Below are 16,079 nucleotides of genomic sequence, written 5' to 3' on the forward strand. Positions count from 1 at the left end.
AAAATGTCTACCAATTATTTTTTTTTTTTTAACCAAGTTGCACAGCTCAGAAAGGTCCAGGTTAATTCAGTAATCATTAGGCAGAAATTGGACTTTAAGCTCTGCCTAGTTTCAGCATCATGGAACAAGAAAGCCCTGGTGACTCACCCCCTTTCCAACCTTTTTTTGTGTTGTCTTCTTCCATTAGATTATAAATTCTTCAAGTATAGGGACTGTCTCTCCTCCCTCCCCGCCCCCCCATATTTGTGCTCCCAGTGCTTAGCATAATATGTGGCACAAAGTAGGTGCTTAATAAACATCTATTTGAGTTAAACTGAACTTACTATGTGAATACAAAGATAGATATGAATGAAGCAATAATTAAGCACTTACTATATTCCAAACCCTGTGCTACATGCTGGGGTTACAAACACAGAAACAGTCTGTTCTCAAAGAAGGAAACCATAAGAATAGGGAAATGGTAGTCAAAGAGGGGTACTTTGGCTTGGAAAGTTTCAGGGATAGTATGTGGTACCTCAAGGGAATGGTATGACTTACCCCTCTTCAGGGACAGTGCCAATTGATTTAATAATGGATCTAGAATTGGAGATGGCCAAGGGTACATGAATATTGGAAGGTAGTTCATGGAATTACTGAAAAGATAACTAGGGAATAGGGAATAAAATGCGGCATGGGTGGGACCTGCTTGAAACGAGGGGTTGGGTGGAGGTGATCTACCAGTGTGGATAGCTTCCAGGGCAAAAGTGACAGAGATGGAACAGAGAATACTATAGAACCAATGTTTTACTCTTCTGGAGTTCAGGGGACAAGAGGTATAATAAAACAAAGTCATGTGGCATAGAGCCCTGGAACTGGAGTCAGAGAATCTGGGTTCAGATCTTTGTTCTGCCTCTATGTAATTTGAATAAGTGACTTATCTGTAAAATAAAATAAACTTTAAAAATCCCTCTAAGGTCACAATCTAGACTTTTGATCTATCAAGGATAACTTGTCTTACTAAACCACCCAGGCTCCCAATATGGATTTCATCCTTGACTCTTTTCTCTGTCTCAGCCCCCATATCTAATCAGTTTTAAAGTCCTGTTGTTTCTGTTTTCTGGTTAATTCTCTCTCCTTTCCTCTGACATTACTCTTCCCTCCCTCCCTCCCCACCCTCTTTCATTACTCACACTCAGATTGGTTGGTTTTCCTGACTCCATTCCCCTCCCCCCCAGTTCAGTCTATTCTGACACACTGTTCTGACAGTAAGAGGGTATGTAATAAGCACAAAAAAACTATAGGCAAAGTCAACAAGTATTTATTAAATGCCTACTGTGTACCTGGCACCATGTTAAACTTTAGGAATAATAGAAAGGTGGAAAAGAGTTCCTGTCCTCAAGGATCTCACAGTTTCATGAAGCAGACAGCATGTAAACATTTATATATAAACAAAATATAGTCAGGATAAATTGGACATAATCCCAGAGAGGAGACATTAACATTAAGAGGGACAAGGGGAGGCTTCTTACATTAAGTGGGATTCATGCTGGGACTTGAAGAAGTCAGGAATCTAAGAAGAGGAAGGAAGAAGGAAGAAAGACCTGTGTCTGGAGGACTGTTGTGTCATATTCTAGGAAGGCAGCTAGTTCACTAGATTGAAGAACATGGTGAAAGTGATGGGGAAGGAGAAGGTCTAAAAAGACTGGAAAGAGAAGAAAGGGTCAGAGGATTTTATATTTTAACCTGGAAGTCATAGTAGCCTATTGAATTGGGATTAGAGAAAGGAGGTGATAAACTCAGATAGACTGATGCTTTTAAAAGATCACTATGATAGCCAATTGGAGAACAAACTGGAATGGGGAAAAATGGAGGCAGGAAAACCAACCAGAAGCCTACTGCAATAGTCCAGAGAGTGACTAATGAAAGTTATCTGGGGATGGTAATGTCAGAGGAAAGAAGGAGGCATAACCAGAAAGTAGAAACAATAGGACTTTACAATTGATTAGATATGGGGACTGAGTCAGAGTAAAGAGTCAAAGATGAAACCTAGATTGGGAGCCTGTATATTTGGTAGGAGTGTTATCCTTGATAGTAATGTAGAAATTAAGAAGAGGAAAAGATTTTGGGGAAAAGATAATGCATTCAGTTTGGAGTATGTGGTGTTTAAGATATCTACAGGGCATCCAGTTTGACATGTCCAACGGGCAGTTAAAAATATGAAAGTGGAAGAAGAGAGATTATTGAGTGATGGAAGGGGGAGAACCTGGAAGTGGCAATGGGGAGCAAAAAATATTCCAAACCTTGACCAAATAAACATAGAAGAATGAGTCATAGTTCAGTCTGTATTGGAAAGAGTGTCCAGAAAGGCTGTGCAATCAGGAGAAATCCAATTTCAGGAAGAACTAGTAGATGGCAAAAGTGGGAAAGGACTACATTTAAAATCAAAATGAAGCTTGTTGCCTTTGAAATGGGCATTTCAGAATACATTGTGCTAAGAGCTTGGAATGCAAACAAAACATCAAAGACAGTTTCTACTGACAGTATTTACTCTCAAGGAGTTCATATTCTAATGGGGGAGATAATGTATATAAGAAGTTGCAACTGTGTGTCAGATGGAAGGGTCCCATGGAAAGAGTGCAGCAGCCAAACAAATGTCAACACATCTAAAAAGATGTCATTTCCACTTATAAAATCATGCTTCTGATATTGAACATTAGCAGTGTCAAATATTTCAGTGACAAGAACTTTTTCTGGTGCAGATATTATACTATCTGAAAAAACAACAGGTTAAATCTCCCCAGGGATTATTTCCCAAAATGATCCCTGTGAGGGCTAGGCTAGAAGTAGGATAAGAGATCTGAGGGTTTCTGCTATTCTTGGAGCTCATAAACTAATCTGCCCATTGATAGTTATTGGCCAGAAATTGGTATTAATGGTGGTGAGAATACTGGCTCTCTTCTCCATAGAGATTGCTCCCTTCAGGGATTGCTAAAGATGCTGGTTTGGGTTTAAAACTAGTAGATTAGAAGGTCTTGCTTTTCCTAGAGCTCTTGAGATCAGGTCTTAGTCTGACTCTATTGAGATTTGAGAGGAAGTGATGGTCAAGGTAGTGATGGGGATTTGATTCACCCGACATGTTTCCTATTGGTCATTCAGAGGTGCCTTGCTGCTTTAGTTAGGCCAGTTTGCCTGTCATGTAGGTAATAGTTGGTGGGCACATCTAGCCCCTTGTTCATAATAGTTTCTCCCCAACTTAATGGCTATCATATATAGAGATCATATTTCATATTTTAATATTTTGATTGATACATTAGATTTTCTAGACTAAATTGGAACTCAACCAGTAAGGGATGAACATGTCTCTTCTGAACTACTCTGGGAACAGCAAAGAGATGGGGTACAGGTTGGTTGGAAAGGGAAGCTGCCTGTTTAAAAAAAAAAAAAAAGCTCTTTCATGTTGGGGCATGCACTCAATTTCTTGAGAGTCCCATCAACGAGTGCCCAATGATTGTGAGTAAAAGATAGGAGGCCTGATTCAAAGTAAAGAGATTTTATTAGTTTTGAGGAAGACTGCTTGGTCTAGGAGAAGCTTCAGATTGGGTTTTTAGATTTACCACACACAAAAATAGGGAAAATATGTTAACCTTGGGATAACCTTGGGGGGGGGGGGCGTCCCAGGACTTGCCAAAGATCAGGTTTGTTGCTGTGGATGTTTTCTCTGTAGTAAATATTATCAGAATCCTTAAATTGGCATGACATCTTTAAGGTACTGGAGACTTCAAGATAGAATCTGTCAGGTTTATTTTGTTGTTGCCAGTAAGGAGAAATAATAGAACCTGAGGGGCTATTGTTATTTACAGAACCTTGTAATTCTATTTTCTTGGTCTGAAAGATTTCTTTTCTATGGAGCAGTTATTTTCCCAAACTAATTATACTTGGGTTTACTTCCTTAACATTCATAATGCGTCAGAAAGTTATTGAAGTGACCTAGACTGGTTCCTAGAGACAAGTTCAGTCAATGGCTGATTCGCAAACTTCATGCAGTAATTAAATTCACTTGCTGGATAATTAACATGTTTTCTCTATATTCATGATTATGGTAGCATTGAGTAACAAAAAGGGAACATCTAGGTGTTAATGATCTCTTTAATCCTAGATTCTAGAATTTTGCCAGAAATCAGGCAAGCTCATTGGCCTATAGTTTCCTTCCCACCCCATCCCATCCTTTTTTTTTTTTTTTTTTTTTTTTTAAATCAGGGTTAGATTTTCCTTTCTACAGTAATATAGTATTTATCTTGTTGTCCCAGACCTTTCTTCTTCTTCTTTTTAAATGAATGTTTATTGCTAAAACTTTTCATTTCCTTTTTCTTTTCCAAAGAGCTATCCCAGTAAGAAAGCTTTTTTTTTTTCAAAGTGGGGAAGTTGTTGGCTTGCTTTTTGTTTTCTTTCTCATTTTTTTTTCCTTTTTGATCTGACTTTTCTTGTGCAGCATGATAATTGTGGAAATATATATAGAAGAATTGCACATTTAACATGTATTGGATCACTTGCTCTCTAGGAAAAGGGGGTGAAAAATTTGGAACACAAGGTTTTGTAAGGGTGAGTATTGAAAACTATGCATAACGAATGTTTGTGGCAGCCCTTTTTGTAGTGGCTAAAAACTGGAAACTGAATGGATGTCCATCAGTTGGAGAATGGCTGAATAAATTGTGGTATATGAATATTATGGAATATTACTGTTCTGTAAGAAATGACCAACAGGATAATTTCAGAAAGGCCTGGAGAGACTTACACAAACTGATGCTGAGTGAAATGAGTAGGACCAGGAGATCATTATATACTTCAACAACAATACTAGATGATGACCAGTTCTGATGGACCAGGCCATCCTCAGCAACGAGATCAACCAAATCATTTCTAATGGAGCAGTAATGAACTGAACCAGCTATGCCCAGAAAAAGAACTCTGGGAGATGACTAAAAACCATTACATTGAATTCCCAATCCCTATATATGCACACCTGCATTTTTGATTTCCTTCACAAGCTAATTGTACAATATTTCAGAGTCTGATTCTTTTTGTACAGCAAAATAATGTTTTGGTCATGTATACTTATTGTGTATCTAATTTATATTTTAATGTATTTAACATCTACTGGTCATTCTGCCATCTAGGGGAGGGGGTGGGGGGGTAAGAGGTGAAAAATTGGAACAAGAGGTTTGGCAATTGTTAATGCTGTAAAGTTACCCATGCATATATCCTGTAAATAAAAGGCTATTAAATTAAAAAAAAAAAACTATGCATAGATTTTGAAAATAAAAAGCTAAATTTTTTTTTTAAAGTTGGGGAAGGGAGAGAAGGAAAAAAAATTGCATAAAACTGATAAGTATAAAGAAAAGATGTGATATAATTTGCAATGTTCTACAAAGGCGTTCTAGAAAGTGCTTTCTTATAGTTTTGGTACTATGCTTGTTCATTATAATTACACAGCATTTTGTTTGGATTGTTTTTATTCTTTTTTCATTTACTTTGTTGTAATCATGTTACCTGTGGTTTTCCTTGCTCTATTTTGCGGTATCAGTAGTTCATTATAGTTTTCATGTTTCTATGCATTCATCACATTCATTGATTTTTATAGCAGAGCAGTATTCCATTACATTTAGGTATCATAATTTGTTAAACTATTCCCCAATTGATGAACAGCTGTTTGTTTCCAGTTCTTTGCTACCCCAACAAACACTGCTATTCAATATTTTGGTGTATATGCTATAAATATTTCAGTGTATGTGCTTTTTTGCCACTGACTTCCTAGGAGTACATGTGCAGTAGTGGGGAAGGAACAGGATGAGCATTTATATAGTACCTATTTTGTGTTGGGCATTGTGCTAAGTGCTTTTTACAATGCAATTTTATTGAATCCTTGCAATAATCTTACAAGGTAGGGGTTAGTAACTATTTTACAATGGAGAAACCCAAGGTAGATAGAGATTAAGTAATTTTCCTAGGGTGACACAGCTAATAGATGTCTGAAGCTGTAAAGGGCAGGAACTCTGGAGAAATATACTTAAGGCTCAATATGAGTCATTTAAACAAGGTTTAACTCACTGGAATTGATATAATGGTTATCTAGTTTAGCATGTGAGTTCTCTAGTTCAGTATGAATGCTCTAGTGATAAAATGATTGATTTATACTCAGTATACTGTAATGATATAATTGTAATAGAGCATATAAACTGGGACAAACTCAGCCAGAGACAGACTCGGAGAAGACAGAGGACTAGAGGCTGGAGCTTAAGTTCTTGGACTCAGAGAGATATTCCATCTTCATCAGCCTCATGGTGGCTCTCCTGCTTCCCCCACTGAGACCAAGGCCAGTCTGAAGGGCCTCCAGAAAGCTGCAGAAAATTAGCCCAGGCCTCAGGCAAGAAGGCAGACTGTGAAGGAGATAATAAATAATTTGGACTTTATCCCTGGCTATTTTCGTGGTGATTACTCTGCTGAAACAAGACCTCCAGAAAGCAAACCAGGACTTTACATGAAGACAAATTGGAAATCAGTTCTTTCTGACTCTGAATCCAGCTCTGTCTACTGTGCTATCTAGCTGCCTCTGGAATCTTTGGGTCAAAGGGTATAAACATTGTAGCTGCTTCATTTGCATGATTCCAAATTGTTTTCCAGGATGATTATAATGATTTGTAGCATCACCAACAATGCACTGATATGCTTGTTCTTCCATGACATTGACTGTTCCCAACTTCCATTCACCTACCCCCTCCTTTGAGAGGTCAATTTCCTCAATGTTAAATAAAATTTTAAGGTTGTTTTGCTTGGCTTTTCTTTTATCATTAATCATTTGGAATATTCTTTCCAACAACTTTCACAAAGTTGTTAAATATTATAATTCTTTGTTTGGGAATTGTTTTTTTCTATCCATCAATCACTTGTCATTTGGGGAAGTGGGCCTGGAGAGAGGAAGACTTGAATCCACATATAGCTTTGGGAACTTGTAGCTGTGTGACCTTAGGCAAGTCACTTAAGCTCTGTATGCCTCAGTTGCTTGAGCTGTAAAATCTGCATCATAATGGCACAGACCTCCCAAGATTGTTTGTGAGGATCCAAATATTTATGAAAAGCTCTTGGCACAGCCCCCGGCACACAGTAGGAACTATATAAATGTTTATTCCCTTCATTCCCCCATCATTAAGAATGGTTGAACAATCCCATCTGCTAGTTCTTTCAGGACTATTGGATGTTAAGTAACTGGCACATGTGAAAGCAGGTTTGGTGCTCTCTTATTGTCATCTTACCTTGAATATCAACTCCATATTAACCTCTTATTCTTTTCTTTCCTTGATGGAGAAATCAGAAGCAAAACATAAATTAGGCAACCTTGGTTCCCTTGTGATTTAGCCTTGTGACATCCCCCTATAGCAGCAGCCCTCTCTCTTCTTTGAACTTCCTCTTTGAACTACCTCAAAGAAATTCTCTCTTTTCTTGTCCTTGGTTTTCCTCACCTGTCTTGGAAAATTCTGAACTTTTCAGCACACCCAATGCCCCTATTATAGGATTAATCCATCTTCATCCATCTTCTATTATCCTCTCTTGCTTTCAATTCTGTACAAATCTTTTAAAAATCCAAGTTGGTTGTTGAGTTCTCCCTCTGATCATTTACAGTGGTCTCTTTAGACAATTGTTTTTATTTCCTTCCCCAGGGAATTTGTGTCAGCAGAATTTTATTCTTTAGAATTTCCCTATAATTTAGCCTGTGAGATTTTTGTCTATGGACCTCACCTCTCCTTTTGCCACTTTCCTCCCCCTACCTCTACACTCTTTGAACTCTGTTCTCTTAAAATAAAGGGTGATCATCAGACTACTTCTGCTTCCTTCATCCTCTCTATTGCAAGCTCTAGGGAAGAGTTTTTCCACCCCAGCAAACACTTCCTTCCTATTGGTTAGAACTGGCTAAAGAACTGGATAAAGAATAGAATTTCCTCATTGTTATTTCCCTACTAAAAAGATGAAATTACTATCAAAGCAAGTCAGGAAGTTATTAGCTGATATGCTTCTGGCAGGAAGAGAGCAAGAACTCCAGCAGATGTCTAAATAATCAAATCATGTCTCTGTCAGCCTTATGATCTCTTTTCTAAATTCCACATTTATTTTCTCTTTCTGGTCAGGCAGTCTATAAGGCACTGCTAAGTACCAAATTATTCTTGTTTTTCCATTCCAACATGTTCTTCATTATACTGACCCTGTGCCTACTCTCCTTTCCCCCCTAAATTTTGATTAACAAGGATAACTTTTTCAGATACATTCAACATACATACAAATACCCCACTATTATTAGTCTAGAGTCACATTCCAATCTTGGGTGAGTCCCATCCCACAGGGTCTGAGACATAATGATTAATAGAGAGCTGGATAATGATGACTGTGTCACAAAGTCAACAAATGTTTGATAATACCTTTAAGATTTAAGAGTGTGTCTAATTCAGAGACTAAGGGACTTTGGTTGTCAGAAGTTGTAGGGCACTAACAGGGTGATGCTAATGAGCTCAACATGAACTTTGCATAGTAAAATAAAACTCTTGTAGAGATATGGATCCAGTCCTGGTGCATTTTAATCAACAGTTGGTAAATATTTACTAAGTGCCTTATTATGTGACTTAAAAAATTTAATCTCCTTAAGGGGTAGGACTCTCATTATTGTATCCTCCCTTTACCCCACAATGCCTAGCAATATGTTTGGTACATACACAATAGATGCTTAATAAATGCTTGTTGATTGAATGATGATATCAGTACCTGTCTGTTATCTCATAAAGACATTCTATCACATTCTTGCCTTATGTCATTCATATGCATTTTTCTAGATCCCCTTAGAGGCAGTTAGATGGTACAGTTAATAGAATACTGGGCTTGGAGTCAGCAGTGTTCTAAGCAGACTCAGACACTTAATAGCTGTGTGATCTAGGCAAGTCACAACTTCTGTATACCTCAGTTTCCTTAATTGAAGAATGGGGGTAATAATAGCACCTATCTCCTAGCATAGTTGTGAGGATCAAATGAAATACTACCTGTAAAATGCTTAGCACAGGGCTTGGCACATTGTAAGTACTTAGTGCTTGTTTCTCCCTTCTTTCCTTCCTTTATGTGACCTCCTGGATACCCTCTTCACAAAATAGTCTATGAAATACTCAAAAATGTCCAGTTTGAATAAATAGGATGAAAGCAAAGCTGATTACCCTCTTTTATCACTGTGCTTCTAGGCTGGTATGACTATTGTATCATGGGAATACTAAAATGCAGACATATGCACATATTCCTTCTCAGGTCAGACAGGGCTCCATGGATAAGTGGGACATGTGTTGTGCCATGCTTTCCCTAGAACTTCTCTCCTGCTCCTTCCTTTTCTGAACCAACTTTTCCTTATGCTGCTATACTTTCTATTCATAGTCACTCTTTACTCATTCCTTTCAATTCCAAATGGGCCCACTCCACCTAAATTTACTCTTTCCACTCTGGTCCAAATCTTGAACTCCCATGCATGCAATACAAGCATTCTCTTAGCTTCTAAGAGACCTCTTTTTGAGCTTACTTTACTACACTACAAGCTTTCTGGATCCTACTCCTCCTTTTGCTACAGCTGGACCAGTTTCTAGTCTCCAAGACAACTCACACAAGCCCCAAGACTATTTCCTGGTGCTCTTGGATTCAGGTCAGAAGAGTTGACTGGCTACTGAGTTCCCTTTCAAAACCTCAGGCACATTATTATCCATCCTTTCCTCTGACTTGTTCAAGATGTTAACATCATCATGGGATCATAAATTTAGAGCAGAAAGGAAACATAGAAATCTTTTAGTCAAATCTTCTCACTTTATGAATGAGGAAGCATCATAATGAAAGATCAAAACAAATTAATAAGTGAAAGTAAAATAATCCTCCATTTATAGGATTTTACGCAGAAAGGAATACAGGTTAACCCAGGTTAAATGAATAACCAAAAGGGCCAGATATTTCCCAATATGCATTTGCAGGTTTCAGTAAACAAAAAAATTAATCAAAAGACAGATAAATAATTCACGAAGTTCATAACAATTTGTACTTCATTTCAGTACAGGTAAATTCTTGAGGATTGCAAAGTTGCCCAAAATGACAGTCTCTGGAAAAACAGTTCTGAAGTCTTAAAAGACAAAGGATCAGACAAAGAGAATTGAAAGATTCTATTTGTTCCCTTCTCTCATCAGCTATCAGGAATGATTAAATATATGAAATTTGACAGAATGAAGGAAGGGCATGGCTTCCCTAAATCTGGCCATCCTGAGGTCTAACCTGGTTGATTTATTGTAACAGGATATAAGTGGTTGGACCAATCTATTTCCTTCCTCATCTGATAAGAAGCAATGATTGTTTGCCCAGGATGACCATAAGCTGGCTAAGATCTGCATCAGATGGAAAACACAGTGTTCAAACCTATTTCAACAGACTAGTAACTTCATATAGTTACTTCTTTGACCACTTTCCTAGCAATAGGTGATAGATTTTTGGTAGAAAAATCTTTCTGAGTTGCTATGGCCAAACCTCCCTGCACTTAATTAAGTTGACTGTAGGGTTAGAAATAAAAGGAACTTTAGAAATTATATGACCCAATACCTACATTTTACAGATGAGGAAACCAAAGCCTAAAGAGATTAACGTGCCCAGGATCATACAGCTATTAATTAGAGATGCCCTGTCCATTTCCTCAACTTCCAATCAAGCCTTCACTCTGCCATCAAGATTGGATTTGTTCAACAACTCTAGAGGGTCTTTCATGAAGAAAATCAAAATACTTTATTTTCATAATCAAGACTCTCCACAATTTGGCACTTACCTGTCTTCAAATATCTGAAGTCTTCCCTGGGTCCTGGAAGACTGGATTAGACTTACTGTGCCTAGAATGTGTTCACAGGAGACAACATCTAAGAAAGGGTCCAGTGGTAAAATCTATGGCCACAAATAGACAAAGCATAAAAAAGCTTCTGATTTCATCATGTATGCTCCAAATAACCAAAGTATCATCTTTCCCTCTCTTCCCTTTTCTCCAAGTTTTGCAGACATCACTCCTAATGCCTAAGGAGGATGTCCCTATTCACCCCCAGTTGCTTAATTCCTTGTATTTCTTCAAGGGAAACTCAGGTGCTATTTTCTCCAAGAACCAAGAAACTGGTTACCCTGACTTCAATTTCCTCCTAGTTCACAGGGATTTCTTCCTCCCCAAATCTCTAGTCCTTTGTCTAGATTGCTAGCTTCTGCCCCTAGTCCCTAACCCCTAAATCCCCTAATGAACCTTATATACTGGTTATATGGGTATGTGTCATTTGGGCAGAGTCTGTGTCAAATTAATCTCTGTATCTATCGTTTCCATCAAAAGGGAACTCCTCAAAAGAGGAAATGCTTAATGCATGCTTATTTAATGGATTTGGTTTCAGTTTTCTCATGCCATCATAGTGATGTTTGCTTTGCTAGTAAACAGGCATTCATAACTGCCAGTCACTTTAGTATTCATACCATTTTAGGAATTGACTATCCCATGATTCAGGCCTCCAGTCTCCCTTGGGATATGACTTTCTCTCTTTTTTTAAATTTTAAAAGCTTTTTATTTTCAAAACATATACATATATATAATTTGACATTGACCCTTGCATAGCCTTGTGTTTCAGATTTTCTCCTCCTTCCCTCCACCCTTTCCCCTAGATGGCAAGCAATCTAATATATGTTAAATACATTAAAATATATGTTAAATCCAATATGTATAAACATATATATACAATTCTCTTGCTCCACATGAAAAATCAGATAAAAAAAGAGAAAGTAAATGAGTAAGAAAACAAAATGCAAGTGAACAACAAAAAGAGTGAAAATGCTATGTTGTGGTCCACACTCAGTTCCCACAGTCCTCTCTCTCTGGGTGTAGATGGCTCTCTTCATCACAAAATTATTGGAAATGACTTTCTCTTTCAACATTTCCACAGCCTCCTCTCTTCTGGGGGAGGGCTTCTTTACTACTAGGCCAGTCAGCAAAGAGATGGAGGGACTGGCCTGGAAGTTGCCTTTGCCACTGCAATGCCTCTTTTAAAAGCCTCTCTTACAGAGACTATTATGATTTCTGTGGCTTTAAGAGCCACATGGAATGCTGTGGAAAAGGTAGTTTTAACTCACTTTGGATAGTGTATTGAGAATGATAATTTGAGGAACCAATGAAACTATTTTCCTGTTATATGTGGCTAGAAAGAAGTTGGAGAAGACTGAAAGGATGGAAAAGACTTCTTTTTTTTATGGAACTGTTTTTAATCTTCACCTTTCCAAATAAATGGAAAGAATTCTTTTAAAAAGACCTTGTGTTGAATAATGCAGGATTATTGATGTGGTGTGCACCTTAGGAGTGGTGTTGTAGTAATAATCCAGGTTAGCTAGCCTTGGGAATGATGTAATAGAAACTTCAATAGTACTAGAGACCCCACTACTTTTCAAGAATCCCCTAGGCTACGAGACTTGGGAATAATGTAGTCATTTTAGGAATATAGCTATTGGGAGTGATATGACACAACCTTGGAGAATGTGGTAAAAGAAAGGGAATTAATATTTTTATTCCACTAAACTATCCTTCAAGGATATTTGGTTTGTCATCTAAAAATCTGGACTCAAACAATGAACACTTCTTAGTTTAAGGAAAGGGGTTGTTGTTAATCCCCATTACCAAATTTGTCACTAAGCAAGTGAACTCCAATCCCATGATGTCATTTAATCTGCTGTATTTTTTTTTCTGTACCTCCAAATCCTATAAATTTACCTGCTTACTCCTTGAGCATTTTTTTCTTTCTCTCTTGGAATTTAGCCCACTTTAACTGACATCACAATTATAATAAAAATCTACCTTTGACATGAAGATTTACATAAGTCTACAAATTCTTTTGGGATACTTGCACCTGCAGTTCACAGTGCCAACATTCAAAAGTGAAGTCATTTGCAATTACAATAAGAATTTGAAGTGATTATTGAGATCATTCTCATAGTTAAAATATTGAAAATAATTATTTGTTATTTTTTTATTTAGTTAGTTATTAGTAAATTTCATTTGGTAACTTTAATGTTTATTTAATCCTAATAGATCATGGGATTTAATATGTAGAAAAATGACACAATTAAGAAAATTTTCTCTATTTTATTAAATAAATAATTGAGAAATTGATGGGAACTGATATCAAATGAATGAGAGATATCAACATTTTGTTAAGAAATAAATATACAAACATAAACCCTGGATTACCTTCCAGTTGGAGATAATAAGATTAAAGATGGGAAGAAGTCAAATAGCAGGCCAAAGGATCATCTATAAATGATGTTGGCAGACCCCATAATCTAGAAGACCTAGATTTGAATTCTGACTGTAATATCTAGTAGTTATGAGAACTTGTTCTATATATTTCATATGGTTGTTGAAAGAAATAAATATATCTTAAGGACCTGTCAAAAGAAAGACAATATTAATATGACTAATAACCAGAGGACCAGAGTTTGATAGTTCATCCATTTTTGTTTGAAGAGTGTTATAGTTATGAGAAGTAAGGTATAGTGGAAAGATCATTAGAAGGAACAAAGTAAGCAGAACTAGGAAAAGAATTTATACAATAACCACATAACTGAAACTCTGAAACACTTCTGAATTTTGATCAATGAAGTGACTGAGCGAGAACTGTCAGTGAAACATACTTTCCTCTTCATTAGAGAGAAGTGGTGGATTATAGTTGCATATGTTGTCAAGTATGGTCAATTTGTTGGTTTGTCTTGCTTAACTATAATTATATATTACAAAAGAGGTCTTTATTGATTGTGTGCAGATATGGTAGTGGTGGGAGTGTTTATTGAGAAGTGAGTGGTTTTTAAGTCACAGTAAAACATATATTTATATTTTTTAAGGGGAAAAATTAGGGGATGTAAATTAGAACCCTTGGATTCAAGTCTACCCCTATTAAGTACACTTACGTTGTCACTCCACTAGCCAGCTGGAAAGGCATTTCCTCTCTCTGGGCATCAGTTTCCTAGTCTACATAATGTAATAGTTGGACAATGGCCCTCCAATGTCTTCCAACTCTGCAAGGTTGTGGCTCCATGAATTCAACTTAAATTAATTTAACTGTCTTTTACTTAGATCACAGGCTTTAGGGCAACAAAAAAGTTTAGAACTCAGCTAATCTGAGTCTTCATTGTGTGGAGGTAAAAACTGGACAGTTCTTGATTATTCCCCCTCATCTTATCTCCAGATAATGGTTTATTCTCTACTCTGGCACAAAAGGTGTGGGAAAAATAACAGTTTGATACTGCTCAGATCCAGACAAAAGGATTTCCGGAAGGCAGCTGTTTATGTTGCAAGACTAATGAATTGCAGCCTCATAAAAGAAGATATCTAAATTAGATAGAAATTGCCAGGAGCCCCAGATAAACCCTGATGGATGGATAATTAGTTTTCTACTCTAGTTGAGAGCAAGACTCATTCTGGGTAAAAATCAATTATGTAAACAATCATTTCGTCTGAACTGGGGCTGCTGGATGAATCTGTCACAGGGTTTACGTGCAGCAATCAGCCAAGCCTAGTGTTCATAGGGGTACAATTAGTAGAGTGCTGGGTTTGGAGGCAGGAAGACCTGAGTTCAAATGCAGCCTCAGCCACTTACTAGCTGGGTGACCCTGGGCCAGTCACTTCACCCCATTTGCCTCAGTTTCCTCAATTGTAAAAAGACCTGTAGGAAGAAATATCAAGCCACTCCAGTATTTTTGCCAAGAAAAGCCCAAAGGATCATGAAGAGTCAGACAGGCATCAAAACAAGTGAACGACAAAGTGTTTATAGACAATTGAAAGAATGAGTGGGTAAAAGGTAGCTAAGAAATCTCCTTGACTAATAACCAGAGGACCAGAGTTTGATAGTTCACTCTGCTCACATAATTTTTTGGAACCTCAGTTTCCTCATTTGTAAAATAGAATTGTTGTGAGAGAAATATTAAAGCCATAGATCAATACAAGTTATACAAACTGTTTCTACCTGTTGGATCTCAGTATTCCCATCTATAAAATGGGGATAATGATACAACAGGGATAACTTACACTAAATCTATATTTGGAGCTGTTGTGAGGAAAGCACTTGTAGGCTAATTATTATTACTTCCTAATAGTTTTTTTCTTTTTTTTATTAAAACTTTTTATTTACAAAACATATGCATGGGTAATTTTTCAACACTGACCCTTGCAAAACCTTCCAAATTTTCCCTTCCTTCTCCCCATCCCCTCCCCTAGATAACAGGTAGTCCAATACATTAAATATGTTAAAATATATGTTAAATCCAATATATGTATACATATTTATAGAGTTATTTTGCTGCACAAAAAAAATCAGATCAAGAAGAAAGAAAAAAAAAAACTTGCAACAAAATGCAAGCAAACAACAATAGAGTGAGAATGATATGTTGTGGTCCACATTATTCCCATAGCCCTCTCTCTGGGTGTAGATGGCTTTCTTCATCTCTGAGCAAGTGGAACTGGTTTGAATCCTCTTATTGTTGAAAAGAGCCATGTCCATCAGAATTGATCATTGTATAGTCTTGTTATTGCTGTATATAATGATCTCCTGATTCTGCTCATTTCACTCAGCATCAGTTCATGTAAGTCTCTTCAGGACTTTCTGAAATCATCCTGCTGGTCATTTCTTACAGAACAATAATATTCCATAATATTCATGTACCATAACTTATTCAGCCATTCTCCAATTGATGGGCATCCACTTAATTTCCAGTTTCTGGCCATTACAAAGAGGGCTGCCACAAACATTTCTGCATATACAGGTCCCTTTCCCTTCTTTAGTATCTCTTTGGGATATAAGCCCAGTAGAAATATTGCTGGATCAAAGGATATGCACAGTTTGATAACTTTTTGATTACCACCTAATAGTAATGGACAAGATGAATACTTTTTTTTTTTTTTTTTTTTTTTTTTTTGGTGAGGCAGTCAGGGTTAAGTGACTTGCCCAAAGTCACACAGCTAGTAAGGGTCCTCCTGACCTCAGGGC

The sequence above is a fragment of the Sarcophilus harrisii genome, chromosome 1 (genome assembly GCF_902635505.1).
Source record: "Sarcophilus harrisii chromosome 1, mSarHar1.11, whole genome shotgun sequence".
Lineage (NCBI taxonomy): Eukaryota > Metazoa > Chordata > Mammalia > Dasyuromorphia > Dasyuridae > Sarcophilus > Sarcophilus harrisii.